Genomic DNA, 6,175 nt, shown 5'->3' on the forward strand with positions numbered 1-6,175 from the left:
AATCAGCGATCATTGACGTCCCCATTGACAGAGTAATATTTCTGAGCCTTTTCCCGCCGCCAATTACCATAAAGTATCGGAGCTTACTTACAGTGTATAAAAAATTCTCACCTGTCTCAACGGCAATGAGGAGTCAACGTTTTAGTTATTTACTACCCTGTGATTAGCTTCCCTTTTCACTGTTGCCTCTGACAATGTCCTGCCATGTAGGAAGAATGCGTCAGCAACAAGAATTTCATCAAGTTCTCTTGATGCGGCCTCGATACAATAGCTTAGAAGTAACATAGTATCCTAAAATACATATTTGCTCTGGTGATATGTTTTGGTGAATACTGAATCTTGTTTAACCACATCTGAAATTTGAAAATCAAATAATAAATTCTTTATAGCAACGTCTACTTGGTCAGTTCTGTTAGAAACGAGTAATTTGCATTAAAAATGAACCAAAGGTACGCGCTGCCTAAGCGAGAGAGAGACGTGATAGTAATTATTAAGGCGTCGCTAGAGAGCTACTATGTATAAAGGCTATAGATAGTCGTAAAAAGAAACCTTTAGCAACACCATTAACAACTGTTATTAAATTTCAAAATTCAATTATAAATTATATAAAAAGAAAATCGTTCACTATGAAAGTAAAGCGTAATCAGGCCTTAAATATAGGCTAAGAAGGGCAATGAACTGGTTTTCCTCATCACAAACCATATGTTAATGAATAAGAAACAAATGTTGTTAAAGGAATTGCTAAAGTAATCAACCCTGATAAAGAGGGTTGTCCCCCAAAAATATCACGAGAAGGAAAGTGCACAGTAACATACGAACATTCAGATTAAATACATATAACCCTTCTTGACAAACATAGTCAAAACTAACTTTTGACGTTTCTGAATCCAACAGCAATGTTGCCTCAATTACTGAGACAAACAGTGCATAAAAAAGCAACTCTGGAGAACAAGGCAATTATCCAGAGCACCATTAACGTTAATATTAACTATAAAAAAACCAGCGATAAAAAATCACACACACAACGGTGTAACTGGAATTAAGGTGAGAAAGATTTAAAGACATCCTGTTATGGACCTAGACAGGAGCCTAAGTTTACACCAAAGACCTGAGGATTAGATAAAAGGCTACAGAACCTTTTTTCCTTTTGTATATTTAACCATAGTTTAGTACTCTAGGCTATCGTGTGCATACCCTTAATTAAGAGCTAAAGTTGCTCTCCTGAGAAATCTAAGATATCCTGTTGAATTGATAAACTGCAGCAGTTATGTTCAATCATTTTCTACATAAATCCTATTAAAATTATGAACTGCAGCAGTTCTGTTCAATTTTTTTGTATAAATCCTATTGAAATGTGAACTGCAATAGTTCTATTCAATCATTTTTCTACATAAATCCTATTAGAATGATGAACTGCAGCAGTTCTGATTAATCTTTTTTTTTACATAAATTCTATTGAAATGTGAACTGCAGCAGTTCTGTTCAATCTTTTTTTTATATAAATCCTATTAAAATGTGAACTGCAGCAGTTCTGTTCAATATTTTTTTACATAAATCCTATTGAAATGTGAACTGCAACAGTTCTATTCAATCATTTTTCTACATAAATCTTTTTTTTACATAAATCCTATTGAAATGTGAACTGCTGCAGTTCTGTTCAATTTTATTTTTACATAAATCCTATTGAAATATCAACTGCAACAGTTCTGTTCAATCTTTTTTTTTACATAAGTCCTATTGATGTGAACTGCAGCAGTTCTATTCAATCTTTTTTCTACACAAATCCTATTAAAATGATGAACTGCTGCAGTTCTGTTCAATAATTGTTTACATATATGAACTGATGAACTGGAACAGTTATATTCAATCATTTTTTTACATAACTATGAAAATGGTGGACTGCAGCAGTTCTGTTCAATCATTTTTCTTACATAAATCCTGTTGAATTTATGAACTGCAACATTTCTGTTCAATCAATTTTCTACATAAATCCTGGTGAAGTAAATTGCAGCAGTTCTGTATAGTAATTTATCTACGTACATCCTGCTGAAAAGAAGAACGACAGTAATTCTGTTCAACCATTTTTCTGAGCTCTTAAAGTCAAATACAGACATTCCTTTTGCTTCCACGGAAACGTCGTCTACTCGAGTCACCTAAAAAACAACAGCGTGGAAACTTGAGATGTCATCATCCTCGTGACGAAGCAAAGAGCCACAAACTTGCCTGGCCATGTAATTGTATTTTACTTTTATTTACCGACCAAATGATGAATGCAGGACCATACACCAGACAGAAAATCTGTTAATTGAATGCGATGATAAATGAGCTTTCCGGTCAAGGTTGCTCATAATTCCGGTCAGGTTGTACAGCTAATAAAGAACAGTTCATTTCCATGGTACGAAAGACCAAACAAAACAACAGCTTGGTATTGCAATTATGTCGCAAACATTGTTAATGGTACAAAATACATCACTCACTACATACACTATTATTTTCCATATGCTCACCCGAAACTTATTTTTTCAACGAATTTCAAGTGCTGATGGAAACCATTATTGCTAACTAAGGACAACATAAATCCTATTGAAATATGAACTGCAACAGTTCTGTTTAATCTTTTTTTTTTTTTACATAAATCCTATTGATGTAAACTGCAGCAGTTCTATTCAATATTTTTTCTACACAAATCCTACTAAAATGATGAACTGCTGCAGTTCTGTTCAATAATTGTTTACGTATATGTTGAACTGATGAACGTAAACTATTATTGAACAGAACTGCAGCATTCTGAAACCCCATGAACAGTTTCAGAGATCAACAGTTTCCCTCTTAACAGTATATTCAAACGAAACAATTGTACCATAATGACTGAGGAGGAAAAAACAAAAACATGGATTTCGTAAAAAAAAAAAAAAAATAAAAAAAAATAAAAAAAATAAATAAATAAATGCCTTCCCCCTCCAACCTGATGGAGTGATACAGAGTTTCTTGAATAAATAACAAAAAGTAGCAAGTCACTACCTCTGGGTAATAACTATCTATCCAATTAACTAGAACAGTGCTGGTAAAACGCGGCATGCCTAAACTTATAGCAGCATACACCTAATCATACCAACATGGGGCCGTTTACTCAGAATATTTGAACCACTTGGCCACTAGGATCGAAGCCTAATGAATAAGCGCACAATGTAGTGGCAAGACCAACACGCCAACGTCTAAATGGCCTTTACAGCACAACAGCCGGAAAACCATTCTTGCTTCCAAACCTCAGTAGTCCTATATATATAGTCTGTCATTTGCGGGCAGTAACAGTGAGAAAGCTGAATAAAAATATACTACCAATACAAATGATTTTACTCGGTTCGAAAGCTTGATACATTCGTAAATCACATCTGGAAACTTTTTGAGGCGATTTATAGTCTACTTTGTGGAATTATGGTACTATGCTTTGATCCAGCAAATTAAGATGGACAAGACGTAGCTTTATTGCATTACTGGAAGAATCAACGCATCTGGACATCAAATTTTGTCAAATCCCATTTTTCTGAGTATTATCTGTTGTCCTTGTGCAAATATCTAAAGTAAAACTGAAGTGCCAAGCGCTAAAGTACCCAATTTCAGCTAAATAGTTTAGACCGAATATTTAAAGCACCATAATACCAAAGAACTTACTATATGTCCCAGTCCGAGGTCACAGAAACTACAGATTTTGACTAAATACAAAATAGTTAAATGTTTCGTGACATACGGAGTCAGGACTCAAGTCACTGTGATTATATAAGTGTGAGCTGCAGTTCGAGGACTATTTGTAAATGGCCAATGTAGCCCGAGCCACACGAACGCTGTTGCAAAATGTTGCTCCCTCATCAAAATCCGCGGATCCATAAGTGTAATAAGAATCACGTCACCTAGAACCATCATTTTTTTTTTTTTTTTTTTTTTTTAATTTTTTTTTTTTTTTTTTTTGTTTTAAGGCTTACACCATCGGAACTCTTCCGATTTCGAGATCATCCGCTTTCGTCTGAACAAAGTGAATCATTGTTCCAAGATGTTTAAGATGATGTACGGCCTAAAACTTAAACTTCTCACTATAGATTTTACATTTGCCTACAAATAAATAGCTAGTTATTGACGAATTACCAAAATTTTGAATGGCCTCTACAGAATTATCCACATTTTGAGGAACGAAATTAAAAGCTGCTCAGTAGCAGGTACTGCAGCTTGTAAATCAAACATTCATAATCCGTAATTAAACTCCAACTATGTACTATGGTTTCTTCTTGAACAGCTGCATGCTACACACATCGCTAATAAAATTTACTTTTATTATCTACACAACATTGTATAGGGATAAAGCCTATATTTTGCCCTGTCTTAGTAGCATTTCTTTTTCCATGGCAAACAGCAGCCAACACTTCCCTCTATGAATAAAAGGGGGAGGGCTGATTTACAACAAAAAGCTTTCATCCAACAATAAGTCATTTAATACATAATTTCTTACAATTGTCTGGAGATAAGTAAAAGGAATACCATGGCCGCGACTTTGCAAAATCAGGTACATAAAAACAAGAATTTCACATATTCCAAAACTACTCCAAAACGAACAGTTACCATGTTAAGAACCTTAAAAATAAAGATATCAAACATTTTAAAAAATCAAATCAGATTTAGAAATCCTTTTCGGTAACCATTTTTTACTACTTGGTAGCCGGAACTTCTCAAAATATTTTAAACGTCCACTAATAAAAACACATTCTTAAAGTGTTAACCCAAATTCCAAAATCTGTAAACACTAAAACCATTTAAATAAGCAAAAAATGCAAGTTATATGAACCAAATATAAAAAGCAAAAATATAATTCAGGAAACTGAAGATAAACAGAACTTACTTTAACAACGGTTACTAAAACACGAAAGCTCAACTATTCACATGGCATTGACAAGATTTAATCTTCTATCATCTCTAATAATTGGCCCATACAAGTGTTATTTTACAAGAAATTTAAACTTGTGGGGCTTTAAAAAGCAAAACGTTTTTGTCTCTGTTAACCAAAAGAATTCATTATCTTCCTGTTAGAATTGATAAATTCTTTAACATCCGAAATTACACATTTGAAAGGCTACGACTTAAATCTAAATTTATAAACATTATGAACAAACTCGTGGCAAAAAGAAAAAAAAATCCTTCAACGGCAGACCTTACCAAATGTTTAAACGAGACTAGAAACTCACCCCTTCGCCGAGCGTTACTACTGACCGACTGTCTGTCACGCTAACACTTCACGTTGCATGAGTATGCGTGCGGACTGCTGCCACATTGGCACTGATGACGTAAATAAGGGTTTTCACTTAGGGACGCTTTTATTATTTTATTTTTTCGCATTTATTTTTTTCACTAAACCGTTTGCACAGTTTGCGTCATAGTGATTGTGTATATACAGATGCATACTTATAACAATAAGACTATTCCTAGACACATTGTATGCACAATGTATTTTATATATAAAATATAAAATATATATTAATGCAATATATAAATATAACTATGTTATATATATATATATATATATATATATATATATAAATGCATACAGGTATAAATATAGATATCTACTAGCTGGCCAACCCGGCGCTGCCCAGGAAAACTATGAATGACAACCGATAAACTCACACTCTCTCTCTCTCTCCTGTTAAGTTCGTCAGTTACATTTACCCGCATTTTTAATTTTTTTATTTCACCACTTCTCACCCCCCATTCCTATTGGGGCTGAACTTGGACTTGAAGGGCATCGGCAGTGTGTCTATTCATCGCAGCGACCTCAAAAACTATGGATTAGACACTAATGTAAGTCACTGTTTGCATTTTATTTTTAACTACTTCTCACCCGACTTGGTTGCCCACCAAGTCATACTTCTACCACTGTGCCACTGATTTCACTTGTAATGCCAGCGACTCCAGGTGACTTTCAGTTCTTCAGCCACTTAATTACGCTCCTTACGTCATCAACTGTCACCGTCACAAGCACTCTCAATCTTACAACACTCCTTTCAGATCTACCTCTTTTCTTTCTTCCTCATCAACAAATCTTCAAACTTTTCACACCGTAGACCAAGGACTGCATTTTCTTCAGGAAGAATTTCAATCTTCCTATCTTTTTATCAGAGACCTTCTGTTC

The sequence above is a fragment of the Macrobrachium nipponense genome, chromosome 2, assembly GCF_015104395.2.
Source record: "Macrobrachium nipponense isolate FS-2020 chromosome 2, ASM1510439v2, whole genome shotgun sequence".
NCBI classification, from domain to species: Eukaryota; Metazoa; Arthropoda; class Malacostraca; order Decapoda; family Palaemonidae; genus Macrobrachium; species Macrobrachium nipponense.